Genomic DNA, 15,955 nt, shown 5'->3' on the forward strand with positions numbered 1-15,955 from the left:
CGCTTTGTCGTCCCTGAAAACCTCCACATACCAAATTTCATCGAAATTGTTGGAGCCGTTTCTGAGATTCTGATTATATAATAATAATATCATAGAACACTTGCCACCAATTATTAACCTAACCCCAAACTAAGCAAAGGTTGTATATTATATAAATACATACTTAAATACATATTAAACATCCAAGACCCAAAAGCAAACATTCGTATTATTCATACAAATATTTGCCCCGGCCGGGAATCAAACCCGGGACCTCAAGCTTCGTAGTCACGTTCTCTAACCACATATATACAAGAAAATACAAGAAAATTGCTCGTTTAAACGTAATAGATATTTTCGCAAATATATAATTTATTATCATTATTTTAGTAACCCTGTGTGTACTAATCCTTATTGTTCAATATGAATTTATGGATAAATATAAAATAATTTTATCATTTAAGTACTTATTTAGATTTCTATTGGATTGTATCATGATGACTTGAATGAATAGTATTATCATTGGTGTTAATTAGGTATAAATTGGAATTAAGCAGTAATGTTGTAAAAAATCGATAAGTACATAATCTACGTCCGTTTTCAATAATCAATTTTGGTATGTATAAAGATATTCCATCTGTAAAGATTATTAAACTTGCCTAAGTGTTCAAAAATGTTATTTATATTTTAAGCTTTATCTATATTACACAGATAATTATAATATATTACAACACCAATGGAATAAGAAAGGGGAGGCTTTTGCCCTGCAGTGGAACACCTTATAAGCTATTAAAAAAAAACAACAACACCAATCTGCATGGGTTTAGGCAATTTTGATAATTATAGAAGACACACGTATCACGTACAACAATTGAATTTAATTAGATTTTTCAACGAACTAGCTGTTGTTTCTATCTACGAAGGGCGTGTCTTTATGTCAATTTATACTATCCGATGTTCACTTTTTTTTATTCCAATGTATTTTTCTGTGTAATTGAATCTCTTTCTCTTTCCCTCACTCTTTCTATCTCTCACTTATTCTGAAAACTGTGCAAATATTATTATTTATTCAGGTTCAACCCCCGCTCCGTTCTAACACTGTGCATCCTCTATCGCATGTACAACGGGGAGTGCTTCGAGGAGTTATTCGGGTTGATCCCTTCCGCATCCTTTCGCCACCGACCTACGCGACAACACTTCCATCCTCACAATTTAGATGGTTGGCGGTCCTCTACTGTGCGTTTTTCCAGAAATTTCCTGCCTCGCACAGCAAAACTCTGGAATGAACTATCGCCTGCGGTATTCCCGGACCGATATGACCTTCAAGTTTTCAAGAAAAGAGCGTACTCCTACCTTAAAGGCCGGCAACGCACTTGTGACTCTTCTGGTGTTGCAGGTGTCCATGGGCGACGGTAATCGCTTACCATCAGGCGATCCGCCTGCTCGTTTGCCCCCTATAACATAAAAAAAAAAACACCCGCGGTAATGGACGACCACCCAAAAGATGAACTGACGATGTCAGGCAGCACGCCAGTTTAAACTGGATAAGAGAATAGGCAAGACTGGAAAAGTAGAGAGGAGGCCTATATCCGAAGACGGACGCTAGATAGATTTATTCAGGTTAAAAACCATCTAATTTTAATGGAAGTTTCAACGAAAATTCCGTAATTTTGGAGATCTGAGTATGAAAATATATCATATTTCAAAATGCCGTCCGAGAAAAAAATATTGTTTTTTTTTAATTTTCTATATGAGTATCAAATGAAAGCTAATCCGTTCAACCTTCCCTTCCCTTCCGTTTAGCCTTCTGAACCTAACCTATCTAAGTCGCTTCTTCTCCAAACCGTCTTGCTCGCTCGCTTCGCTCGCTCGCACGAATTTAATTTTATCTTTAGTTCAAGTAAACATTAGGGTTCATAACTTTAGGTCTATTAATCTTTAGGAATAATCATTATTAGTTTAAATAATATTATAGCATTAAATATTTAGTATAAGTGAACATTAGGGTTCATAACTTTAGGTCTATTAATCATTAGGAATAATCATTATTACTTTTAGTAATATTAGAGCATTTAATGTTTAGTACAAGTAACCATTAGGATGTAAAACTTTAGATCTAGTAATTAATTCGGACATACAAGTTTATCTGTCATGATATTAGGGCTAATGAAAATTATATCTAACGTTGGTATGCCCAGTGAAATTAGCTTTTATGATATTCGGTTTAGTGAGGGTGAACCGATTTAAAAAGCTGTACACGACGGGCTGGTGTGAAGTACTGCGCCGCTCTATTCAGTACCCCCAGTTTCTTGGAAGCTAGTTTTGCTTTGCCGTCCAAATTACTACCAAACTGTACATCGCTCGAAATGTCGACTCCCAGAATTCCTTGGCTTGATCTCAAGAAAAAGTCCCCTCAAAATGAGGCGATGCAACAAAGGGATCCTTTTTTGCGGATAGTACGCATACTTTTGTCTTTTGGGGATTCAATTGGACCAAGTTTAGTCTGCCCCAATCTGAGACATGCTGCAACAAGGTCTCGATTTGAGACACGAGCGTGTTCCGGCTGACGCTAACGTGCTCCCTATAGGTATAGAGTGTACGTCCCCCGTACTGTTGTCTGCATAGCAATGAATGTTGCTGTAGTTCAACTAATCACTGATATGCAGAAAAAATAACGTGGGAGACAGAACGCAACCCTGCGGAACACCAGAGTTCACAGGCTTTAAGTCGGAGCAAGAACCGTCGACTACAACATTGAAATAATTGGTGATTATCTTAATCAGATTGCCTCAAGCACTTTTACTAAAAAATATAATATGCAATGACCATTTGATAATGAGAAATTTTAATTTGTGTACGCGCTTAGTAGGTATTTATGATTTTTGTGATTTTGTTGAGGTTGCACGTATCTTCTAAAAATCGAGCAAAAAAAGTAGTACGGATTCCGAATGATAACGAAGACTTAAGTATTTCTCAAAGTAATTAAATGAATAAGTTTATTCGAATTTCATTCAAATAACTATATAAGATTACGTGATATTCTTGTTCCCAAAGCAAAAGTTTATTAATTACTTGCTTCACAAACCCTCGTGTTTAATAATAAAGAAGACGTGCAGCCCGTATTGTGATATTAATAAGGGAGATAATTTGCTTTTTGTAATGAATTATGCTTATAAAGAAAATTCAGTTACTTATGAAATTTAAAAGAACAACAAGAACGCAAAGCAATCGTCTCCTATGACAACCCTCTATTTATTGGGTTTCCAAACTCGATTTTAGGTGAATCGCCAAGTGGACTTTACAAAAACTTCGTCCCACCACGTTAGCCAGGGTGCACCACAGTTTTAATAGTCACAGAAGGCGAATAATGCAACATTCGCAATGGTGAATGGTCACGAGGAGACTCGTCGTTGTGGCGCAACGTCAAGCCTAGTGACGGGAAGAACAGTGGGGGGGAACAGTTCGAAAATCGTACCATCCTTCTAACTCTCATATCAAATAATATTAGCGTGAGCGTGACGGCAAGATACGAACTTCGATTTTCGAATTTGCTAATGTCGTTCGGAACTCGTAACAAAAGATCGGCTTTCTTTTTCTTCTCATTTGACTCTGCAGGAAAACGAAGTACCGACAAGTCGAGCGATGTTAACATTCTGGTTGTACTGTGCCTAAGTACACATGCAAAAAAAATGGAGTAAGTAGCTGTTACCCGCGACTTCGTTTATCGAATGTCCTTCTCAGGATTTTAAACTTTATCTATATTAAATTCTATGCCAGTTCAGTACTTTACACGTGAAAACAACAAACAAGTAGACGAACATACTCGCATTCGCATTATATAATTATAAGTAAGAAATACTTGATTTAATTACGTCCAAGACTCAAAAAAAGCATAAGATTAGAGTAGAGATTTTATGAGTTCATAAGTATATTAAATTTTGTGTCGCGGTTCGATTAAAATGCTTTACTTCTACTTCTGCTATTTATTTGTCTTGTGAAAAATCCCGCACCTGTTTTGTATGCGGCCATGTTGTTTTTGCCAAGGAATCTAAGAGGGATTGTCAAATCTGCCGATTGATTTATTTCGTAGCTTGCGTGGAATAAGTTTTGGATATGTCTTAGCGTTACCTATAGCGTATTGATTCATAGGTGTATTGGATAAAACAAAATAGTATTTTTTTGTTTAATGCTTTTACCGGATTATTAATGGCAAAGCCAAGATAGAGGGTTAAGGGGATGGGAGATTCTAGGGCTGTATGACTGTCATTTGGAAACAAAGCCTGCCTTTTTAGGGTCCCTTATAGTTTCGCCATGTCTGTCTGTCTGTCCGTCCGCGGCTTTGCTCAGGGACTATCAGTGCTAGAAAGCTGTAATTCTGCACGAGTATGTACCTATGTAATCTATCCCGACAAAATGGTACAAAAAAAATTAAAAAAATTTTTTTTTAGTGTACCTCCCATAGACGTAAAGTGGGGGTGAGTTTTTTTTTCTCATACAACCTGGTAGTGTGGGTTATCGTTGGATAGGTCTTTTAAAATCATTAGGGAATTGCTAAAACGGTATGTATGTATGTATGTATGTAAACTCTTTTTTGTACAAAGAAAATAAACAAAACACAAATACGAACTGAGACATGGATGCACAGAAAAACCAGAAAAAGAGACCAGCACTGGGAATCGAACCCTGGACAACAGCAGTCCAGCAGTGGTGTAGGGGTTATAGCACGCAGCACGGATTGCTGAGGACCTGGGTTCGATTCCCTGTGCTGGTCTCATTTTCTGGTTTTTCTGTGCATCCATGTCTCAGTTAGTATTTTCGATATGGTTTCACGGATACCCGTAAAAGTAACAAATTTGGAGTTGAAGTAAAAAATACAAAAGACTCCAAAAAACCAATCATAATTAAAAAGATTAGTAAAATTTATCGTCATCTGGTCCTTCATACATCCTACTGCAGGGCACAAGCTATTTCTCAGAATTAGAGGGCCTGAACCGTAGTTCCCACGCAGGCCCACTGCGGATCGAGAACTTCACACACGCCATTCCATTGCTTCGCACGTTGCCTCACAATGTTTTCCTTCACCGCAAAGCACGAAGCTAAGATGTAAACAAAACATAATAATCTCCGAAAGGTAAAGAAGCTTATCAAGTTAAAATTTCAAGTTAGTTATTAAATTGATATTCGCGGGTGCGTTCAGGAGAGAAGCCTCGTTGCAGGTCAGGTGGAATGATTAATATGCGATGGAAGGCACCAGTTGGAAAGATCGCTCTTCAATTAGGATTTAATTTTATTAGATTCGAAGATGAGCTCTGGTTGAGTTCGAAACGCGTCAGTGTATTGTGGTGGTAGTAATAGATGGATTTGTGTGATCTTAGAGTGTGGAGGTGGAAGAACTGCATGAACACGCATATCTTGCATAAACTTAGCTATCATATGGTCGCGGGTGAGCAAAGAAATTCTTTTAGTTCATTTATTAGATGTTGTATAAGTTAGTTTTATGAAATCTTGATCTTGCTCTAATCTACTGTAAATTGTACCACATGCTAAAATCTATTCCTTACATGTCTATTGTAAAGATTGTTTGGAAAAAATCGCTCTGAACTGATAAGGCTGCGTATTACTTACCTTAGAAAATCTCTATATTTTCTCTTATAGTTTCTGTAACTGCTTACTATGTGTTGATGTTCAAGGAAGAGTTATTGTTTATTTATTTTATTTTATTATTTTAAAAACACATACAGTCGTATATTAATGAGTATACAGGTAAACCAAAAACAATATAAAGACCTCGAGGTTCATAAATATTCATAGGTACTAAAAGTTATTTAAAACTAATGTGAGTACTAAAATAAATTAAAAATCAACAAAACTAGGTTCAGTGAAAGATAAATGTTGACAAAAACACTATACAAAATGTTGCCTGACTAATTTTTTTTGAGAGTAACAAGCGAACTCGCAAATGGGTCAATACCATACAATTGTTCATTAATCAACCGAGGAACTCTTCTGAAAAAAGTGTGATTAGTGTAGATAGTACGAGCAAAACTGACATGGAATAATCTTCGAGGACGCAAGGAGGGACATGGAATACTAAAACTTATACTATGTTAGAGATCTGGGCACCTAATTTCATTTTTCAAGATTTTGAAAAAGAACATCGAATCTAGATAAAGACGCGTATTTTTGAGTGAAAGGAAATTAAAATATTTTGAAGATTGTAATGAATTATCTTTTGATAATTCATTACAATCTTTACATTTCCATTTTCATTTTCTTTACATTTTTGTATTGTGTTGTAATGATAAAAAAAAACTTCACAGGGTGTATGGAAAAGAATAGCTCCTCTTCATCTCATCCCGTTTGAAGGAGCGGCCACACCCCTGCTTAAAAAACGGTGACGGTACGGAATCGCAGTGACGCATCGTGCGCACCGTTTTTTTGCATGCTTTCCACACCACTGCTTAAAATACGCAAACGGTGCGGAATTGCAGTAAAGTTCCGTAAACGTCACGAGTTTTGTTCGGTAAAGTCGTGACGTTTACGGCACGTCACTGCAATTCCGTATTTTAAGCAGCGGTGAGGAGAGCATGCGATAAAAACGGTGCGCTAATGCGTCACTGCGATTCTGTAGCGTCACCGTTTTTTAAGCAGCGCTGTGGGCGCTCTTTGATGTCATAAAGCTGGCCATATACGTTACGGTTTGCTGGAAAGCAGCAGGTCGACCGGAGCGTGTATGGGAACTGTGCAGTTTTTTTCACCCAGGCAGGCGATCGGAGCAAGACCAAAAATCAATTCTTCGAGTGACACCGTACGGTTAACTGAAGATTGACTCCGGTACAACGGAATGTGCCCATACACTCTGGTTGACCTACGCAGGTACCGAACTCTGGCAAAACGTTACGAGTATGACGGCAGCAACGTCTTCTGCGTACACTATCAGCGTATATTACTAGATGCCAAGCGTGGGGGTGATGGCAGCTTCCCGCTCATATAGAAACGTGCAATTTAGCCACGATTCCCAGACTTCGATGGCTCCGTTATACCTAGCCTGGGTAGCGGACTAGGTACCTAATGGAGAAATATACGAAAAATGAATTATATACGGAGTCAAAAAAAAATAGAAGAGGTAAAACCAAAACTATTAAATTAGCCAAATAAAAAGTACGAAGACATCTAAAATGTCTGAAAAACAAGTTTTTAAACTTTTTAACTGAAAGCCAGATGTTTTTTAAAACATTTGAAATTCGTGCCTACTGCCACTTTGACTTTGCAATGTTTTACTTCTTTTGAAAAAAAAACTTATCGTTTTTATGGAAATCTGCCGTATACTTTAGCAGCCACCAATATCGCTTTGAGCTCCACGATTGAAATTACCGGTAAACATCAACCATCAACTTTAAAACTTGATTGCTAAAACACGAACACCTTACACCAGAGCGTTAAAGTTCAAAATTCATTACAATTTGTAACTGTTGTGATACAAAAGCCTTTTAGAACCAATGAAGCCTTTAAATCGTTTCAAATTGGATTAATTAATTTAGTTATTCCATTTTAACACCGTGAAATATTCACTAGATATTATTATTAGAATAAAGATGGCAGGGGTTTGTTTTCTACTAGCTTTTACCCACGACTTCGCTTGTATGAAACATTACACATGGAGTTTGAATCGAAATTCCGGGGTCAGAAGAAAAATAAAAACAAAAAGTTTATTTTTCAAGTCCCTAGGCCACAAAGGACTCTTTTGCATGACACTTTTTTATACTACCAGCGTTTTCGGAAAGACCATCATATCATAAGCATAACCAAGAAGAATAAGTTACCTATGCCGTAAGCAACTTGGCAGAAAGTCATTCCACCCTATCAAAATTTCCAAGAAATACGTACATCTATAAGAAAATATAAAACACTTATCATCATCAACACGAACTCTTATATTTTGATATGCTTGTACAAAAAATTGACGGATAGATTACACCTTTTAAGGTAAAAGTTAAAACTTCTAATATTTTTGAGTAAGTATATTTTGATAGTAAAAAAAAAATGTTTTAAGTACTTGCTTAACTAAACTTGAACGCACGAACGTAGAATGATGAGGTTAATTATTATATAACCAGTTTCTTTCTCAGTCCCTGTTGTTTGCTTTTTTCTGATGTTCTCGTTTTAGAAGACATGGAATAACCTAACATAAAATTTTATTAGCATTATAGGTTCTACAAGATAGTCTTGAAATGGACATATCCTGAATAGTTTAGTTTCTGGAAAAAAAATCGTTCGTTCATATAAAACTGTTGGAAAATGAATCACTATTTCAGTTACTGTGCCGAACTCTCATTTTAATTAATTCCTCAGTTTTCCACAATCCAAAGTTGCCGAACGCGGAGATCCCATAGGAATGTCTTGAACCTCTAAGCATTAAATTTCCGATCATAATAACATCACCTTAGGTTGGAAATGGAAGGACCATAACTAGTACATCGAAATATAACGAAATTGATATTTGATTTCCAACCATCATGTGCTTACAATAAGATCAGTTTTGAAGTTAGTTGGAATATTAATTAAATTATCATGGAAAAGTTTTTGCCGGTGCGTTTATTAAATTGAAATTTGAACCAGTAAGGTACAAATATTAGAGATCGCTCTGAAGCGATAAGGCCGCCTATTGCTTACCTTAGAAAATCTCTATGTATATACTTGTGTTTTCTGTACTGTTTACTGTATTGGTGTGCAATAAAGAGTTATTGTATTGTATTGTATTATTTATTTGACTAACATTTGTTTGTGCTTTCCGCCAATCAATAAACTTAGAGGACACTATGTTACGAGTACCTTTTTGTGTCAAATCAAAATCTTTTGTAAATTTTTTTTGTTAATTTTTCTCTGTTGCGGCATCATATCCCGTTATGAGGCTCGCCTACTCATCAATCCACGCTTTAGATCTTCTCCTATAGTCTTTTCACCACTTCTTAGAACTTCGTCTGGGTCGTTTCTTTCATCTTATCTCTTATTGAAATTGGGTGACACTCTTTCCCGGCCCGGATAACACCGACATAGAAATACAGGCCCTGTTTTTTCGTGTACACGCCCATAGAAACTGACAGGAGCTTCTATGGGCGTGTACACGAAAAAACAGGGTCGGTATTTCCATGTCGGTATTATCCGGGCCGGGAAAGAGTGTCACCCTTGAAATTGAGACGTGGACCCTCAGCGTTGCCACCTTGGATTTTTTAAGGCGATAGATCAAGAGCAAAATATCGTCAGATTTTGAAAGAATTTGGAATTTGGAAAAGAAACCACCAAATTTATTGCATTTAAATCTCAGACCAAAGACACCCTTATTTAAATTAAAAACGAATAAATATTTATGAGGTGCTAAAAAGTAGTTGTATCAGACGTTCGAAGTGATCAGCGAAAAATTAAAAAGTTAAAAAGATTATTACACGAACCACATTCCAGGCATAGAATGACACCTTAAAAGAAAAACATTAACTAACGACTACGCCTAGGGATTCCCCGGTCATGGAGTAAGCATAGAACATTATGAAATTGCGGAACAATAGGAGATTTCCCTCTCAAAAATATGTTGCCAGATTCAATATTGAAAAACCACCAAAAACCACAAAAAACGCTATACAATGAAAAAATACCACTAGAAGCCTTGAAAAAACACCAGTTCTGGTGGGAAAACCACCAAGGTGGCAACACTGGGCCTCTTATAAAGGCTCAGGGTCACGCAAGAAGCTATGGAGAGAGCTATGCTTGGAGTTTCTTTGCATGATAGAATTCGGAGCATGGCAATTCACCAAAGAAGTAAAGTTGACTCGAACTCTCCCTAAGCTGAACTGATGACATTGGCGAGATTTATAGGCAACCAATGGATGCAAGTGGCGAGTTGTCATTTATTGTGGAGTTCTAATGGGAATGTCTTCCAGCTGATAATGCTGATTCAGATGTTCTCTCAATTGAATGAGATATGTGCAGAATTTGACTTTTCCGTTTCCATTGTAATATCAATATGTGGCTTAGATTTTAAAACTCAATGGAAGCAAATTAAGATTGGTTTTTTGGAATCTTTTTGTATTTTTTATTTCAATTCCAAATTTTTACTTTTACGGTCATCCCGCAAAACCTAAATTGAAAATACAAACTGAAATATAGATGCACAGAAAAAACAGAAAAATAAGACCATCACTGGGAATCGAACCCAGGTCCTCGGTAATCCGTACCGGGTGAGCGGTTAGTTCCAATGGAGTGCCGAAAAAGTTTCTCGATGAGGGCTACGGCATAGATGTCGCTAGCGTCACTGCTTAAGTGACTAAGTAAGAAACAAACAAGCTGAGATACGAGGTGCATAGGGGAAATTCGTGTCGGTACCGTTGACCATCAGTGGTGTAGCGGTATAGCACGCGGTACGGATTACCGAGGACCTGGGTTCGATTCCCAGTGATGGTCTTATTTTTCTGTTTTTTCTGTGCATCTATATTTTAGTTTGTATTTTCAATGGAAGCACATCTTTACAATATCTTTATAATATCTACGATAATGTGTATGTGTAGATGCGTTTTTATTGCATTTTAATTTTTCTGATCTACTGTTGATGCACCACCTGCTGTGAACTAGTCCTTCCTTTTTAAAAAGGTTGCCTGGAAGAGATCGCTCTTAAGCGATAACGCCGCCTATTGCTTACCTTGTAATTTTCTCTGTGTACCTGTTTCCTGTATCGCTTACTATTTCTGGTGTACAATAAAGAGTAATTGTATTGTATTGTATTGTATCTTTTAGTTACTAGACTGCATGTTTCTTACATCAAAACGGTGCACAAAGCGCGGTTTTGTGCTCTAGTTCACAGCGCGGATGTGAACGTTTACTTTAGAGTAATTGTATTGTATTGTATTGTATCTTTTAGTTACTAGACTGCATGTTTCTTACATCAAAACGGTGCACAAAATCAGTTCACAGCGCGGTTTTGTGAACTGTTTACTATAGTTTGTTGACGTCCATGACAGAGGTTGTGTCAAAGTAATATTGATGATTGATGCGCCGCGCGTTTTGTTCCAAACAGCCAGTCTAGTGCCGTAAGGTACATAGATGTCGATGACTTAAACTCACCTTTTCTCCTTTAATAATCCTCATTAATACTTCACTCACTATTAGTATTCAAGACATCAAAATTAGGTATCCAAACTTCAAACGAGGTGGAATTTGATTTCTTTGGCATTTCTTTTATGGCAAAGTAATTAAACTTTGCCCATTAAAGTTAGCCTCATCTGCAAATTAACTCTTTACAAGTGAGCTATCTATCTGGCTATAGTTAACAAGACTAATAGGTTTTGTAAAGTTGGCCAATTTGCTATCGCGGTCGCTTTTTACGAGTTCCTAGGTTTTAGGGCATATTAACAAGGATGATGTTATACCTACTCTAACTGAACTGACTTCGCTCATTTAGGGGCTGTTTCATCATCCATTGATTAGTGTTAAGTGACGGTTAAATGTGATGCTGTCTCTATTTGTTTTGTTCGAATGGACGAAGACGGCGTCACATTTAACCGTCACTTAACACTAATCAATGGATGGTGAAACAGCCCCTTAATTGATTGTTATTTTTAAGGTGTTTTCAATTACTCAAATTCTTCTCTTCTTTTCTCCACTAATATTACAAACTGGCGTTTATCCGCGGCTTCGCACCCGTAAGCCTTAGGCTTAGCTACTGAAAATATAGTATAGGTATAATTAGTCAGTTTAATACTAAGGGGCTGTTTCACCATCCATTGATAAGTGTTAACTGGCGGTTAGGTGTGATGCCGTCTCTATTTGTTTTGTTCGAATAGACGGAGACGGAATCACATTTAGCCGTTAGTTAACACTAATCAATGGATGGTGAAACAGCCACTTAGTATTTGAAAATAAATGCAACTGACTTAAAATAAATAAAAAATCGATCAAGTGCGAGTGCGAGCGAGTCGCGCTGAAGGGTTCCCCAACTCCGTATAATGTTATAAAAATAAATAGTTCAGTAATAATTTTTTGTAAAAAAATCTAATACAAACTTTTTTGGTGGCGGCACTTTTTGCCCCTGGTTGCCCCTTAGGTTAACAGGAAACTAAAGTACATTATTATGTTGTATTTTTTAACAAATTGTGTTGTGTTGTGATGTGAATTGTGTTGCATTGTTTTTTTTAGCGGTCCCCCGACACCGACGACGCTTAGATAAAATAAATATTACTTACTAGGTACTTTTACTAAATTAACTAAGGCCAATTTTGCGGGAAACCAGCATAGTCCCCGCGGGATAGGGCGATAAACGAATTATTCGCAGATGAAGTCGCGGGCAACAGCTAGGTATACTAAGTGCATACTTAATTATTTTTTACTTTTTAGTTCTTTTTTGGCGGCGTTTTTTTGTCGGCGTTTTTTTCGGGCGTTTTTTTATTTTTGCTGGCGTTTTTTGATGTCGGGGTTTTTAAATTTTTAATTCAAGTTTTTTTATTTCATGTTTTTTAAACTGGTATATTTTTTTTAAAGTGTTCTAGTGTGTTGGATATCCTGGCTGCAGCATCAGCTCATCGTGTTGCCACCATTGCATTGTATGTAGAATCAATTACTGATCAAAACGAATCCTAACATTACATATGTGCTTTTATTTTTTATAGAGTGTACTAGTGTGCTGGAGTATCCTGGCTGCGCAGCATCAGCTAATCCTGTTGCATTGTATGTAGAATCAAATACTGATTGAAACGAATCCAAACACGATATATGGTTTTGTCAAGAGTGTACCTACTAGTGTTCTGGATATCCTGGCTGCAGCATCAGGCCGAGAATTCCATAATCTTGCATAGTTATATAGCATACATGGGTGTTTTAAATTTTAGTTCCCAAATATGTTTGAAAGTAAAGTAAATACCTGTTATGCGTCTAAGATTCCTACCGCAGCGAACAAAAGAGCTGATGATCTTGAAACGGCTGAACCGATTTTGATAAAACATGTCCAAGAACCATCGCTAGAAAACCTGCTTTCAAATAAAAAAACCGCATTCAAATCGGTCCACCCGTTTAAGAGCTAACGGTGCCACAGACAGACACACGACACACATACGGACACACATAGCGGTCAAACTTATAACACCCCTCTTTTTGCGTCGGGGTTAAAAAATGGGCTAGAACGTTTTTAATTTTATAAGGATGTCGGGTCGGGGTAATGTCGTCATAACACTAAGCTGGCCGGCACAATATAAAGCGAGCCAACGTACCTTGTTTCATGAATAGGCATTTGGGCAAGTTGCTGACACTTGGAGCCAAGTTCGAAGCTGCATAAGTTGCAAGGCGCTCCTTTTGGCACCAGCTGATTGATTCCTTCGATCATCTAGAAAAAAGTCGTCAAAAGGAAAAACCGGAACCCTTGTAGGATCACTTTTTGTCCGCCTGTCTGTCTGTCTGTCAAGACCCCTTTTCGCGGGAACGCGTGGAGTAAACAAGCTGAAATTTATATCAAATACTGAGGTCTACTGACCCTTGGAGCTGTGAAAAAATCAAAATTCTAAGCCAATGCAATAAAAAAACCCCCGACACAAAAACGCCAGCAAAAATAAAAAAAAGCCCGAATAAAAACGCTGACAAAAAAAGGCCGCCAAAAAAAGACAATTAAAAAGTAAAAAATAATTATGCACCACCTAGCTGTTGCCCGCGACTTCATCTGCGAAGAATTCGTTTATCCCTATCCCGCGGGGACTATGATTGCTGATTTCCCGCAAAATAAGCCTAAGTTAATTTAGTATGAGTACCTAGTAATATTTTTTTATCTAAGCGTCGTCGGTGTCGAGGGACCGCTAAGGTTAACAGGAACCTAAAGTACATATGTTTTTTTTTTAAAGTAGTAACCTTTGCTTTTCCAAGTTTAAGTATATTTTATACTAATAATTCTCAAGCAAACTTAGCCGTTATAGTTTTCCTTGAAAGTTTGATATACTTACTACCATCCTGAATTTTCTACGCTCGATTTTAATGAAAATTTGCATTTTAAAGTTGAATATTTCGCAAACAAATCACCGAATAGCAAAATCGTCTTAGTAATTTTGTCGGCATAGTTTACATATCTGTGCAAAATTACAGCTTTCTAGCATTGATAGTCCCAGAGCAAAGCCGCGGACGGACGGACAGACGGACGGACGGACAAAAGGACAGACAGACAGACCGACAGACACTAGACATACAGACAGACAGACAGACATGCTGAAACTATAAGGGTTCCGTTTTTGCCATTTTGGTTCCGGAACCCTAAAAATACAAGCTGTAAAATGCACCTAGTAAACAACGTCCTATTATGAGCCCTTTTCGATTCAGAACCGTAAATTACCTGTCGGAATCGACTGTATCCGGCAGAAGCCAGCATAATGCGATGGTCTCAGTGGTTGACCTCCGAGATATATGGCTAGTCCGTAGTTTACCGAGTCGTACCTATTGGGGCGTAAAATGGTGCAAAATTACGGGTAAATGAGTAAAGGGTTAGTTTGGGGATTGTTAATTTATGGTAAGGTGAAATTGTGGTCAAACCTTTAAATCTTTCAATTCAATCTAAAACTAATCTTTTGTTTTGGACAAAACATCTATAGAAAAATAACATACTATATGTTGCTATGGTATTGTATTGTATTGTATTGTATACCTAACTCTTTATTGTATATTAATGTCATGTGAAAATGACAGTTAACAAAACAAAGAGATATGCAATTGGCAGTGTCCCGGCGCATTTCGTGTCTAGTTTCTGGTTCTGTTTGCCGTTGTCCACGTTGCAGAATTTAATTAAAATATTTATTGGTTTGACATTTGGAGACCTTATACATCTCCATTTCTTTATTTTAATAATTATTTTAAGTTTTTGACATTGGAGGCTTTTTACACCTCTGAAGATTGTATAATTTGGTTAATTAAATTAGTTTACTTTGACATTCAGAGACTATATCGATGGTGGAAGTCTCAATTGGCGTAAGGGACAAAATACCAAAATCACTTTTAAACATAGAAAATTAGAGTTTTTTTTTCTCTGTCGATTGGTAGTATTCAAGTTACGATACGCCCCTTACTTTTGCTGTTATCAAAATTTTATTATTTTAAAATAAAATAGCTTAAGGGACATGATATAAAATATTTGAGCTGAAAAATGGTGTAAATGTATTATTTTTTTAATATTTGGGTCGTAAGGGGCTGTGGCAGTCTCATATGTCCTTTACGACTCGGCTCATGTCGTTAAAAAAAAACCAACAAATATAATTAAAGGGCGTATGGGTCAATTATTGTTCATTGCCCTTTACACCCCAACATTTTATAACGAATAAGATAAAAAAGCAAGAAGTTGTTGGACGTAACCTTACCGCCTGTACCTATTTATTGTACCTAACATCAAAATACTAAGGCGTCTACCTACCTTCCACGCGCCGAGCGTTTGCGCATTGCACATTTGGTCAGTCGTGTCAGACACGTCAAACACGGAGGACGTATTTGATTGCCTACGTTTGTTCTTTGTCAACGCTGCGTATTTTTTTTATAAGATGCCAAAAGCAAAACAAAAAAAGAAGATTAAGTTGATGGATCCCCTAATGGCTTGACGTTGAGCTAACATTTCCGTAATGGAATTTCAGTCAAGGATGTTGAGGTAAATTTCTCTTAGCTACTTTGTTTATTTTAAGCTGTCCTGACAGATCCTAATAAAGGAAGCCTGTGCCCAGCAGTGGGACGTATATAGGCCGAGATGATGATGCATACATAATAATAATTGGCCTGTATAATTAATTATGTATATTGAGGGTTAAACATGGTATAATCGGAACGTCGTAAGTGACATTAAAAAACAGCAATTTATAAAATAATATATACTTTTATGGGCGTAAGGGGTATAAAAAGCAAGAGCTAGAGTAAATTGTCGGTCGTAAGGGGCAGTAGCAAACAGACATTTAAAAAAAAAGGTGTAATTGGTACGTCG

This window comes from Choristoneura fumiferana, chromosome 14, assembly GCF_025370935.1.
Source record: "Choristoneura fumiferana chromosome 14, NRCan_CFum_1, whole genome shotgun sequence".
In the NCBI taxonomy this organism is placed as follows: Eukaryota; Metazoa; Arthropoda; class Insecta; order Lepidoptera; family Tortricidae; genus Choristoneura; species Choristoneura fumiferana.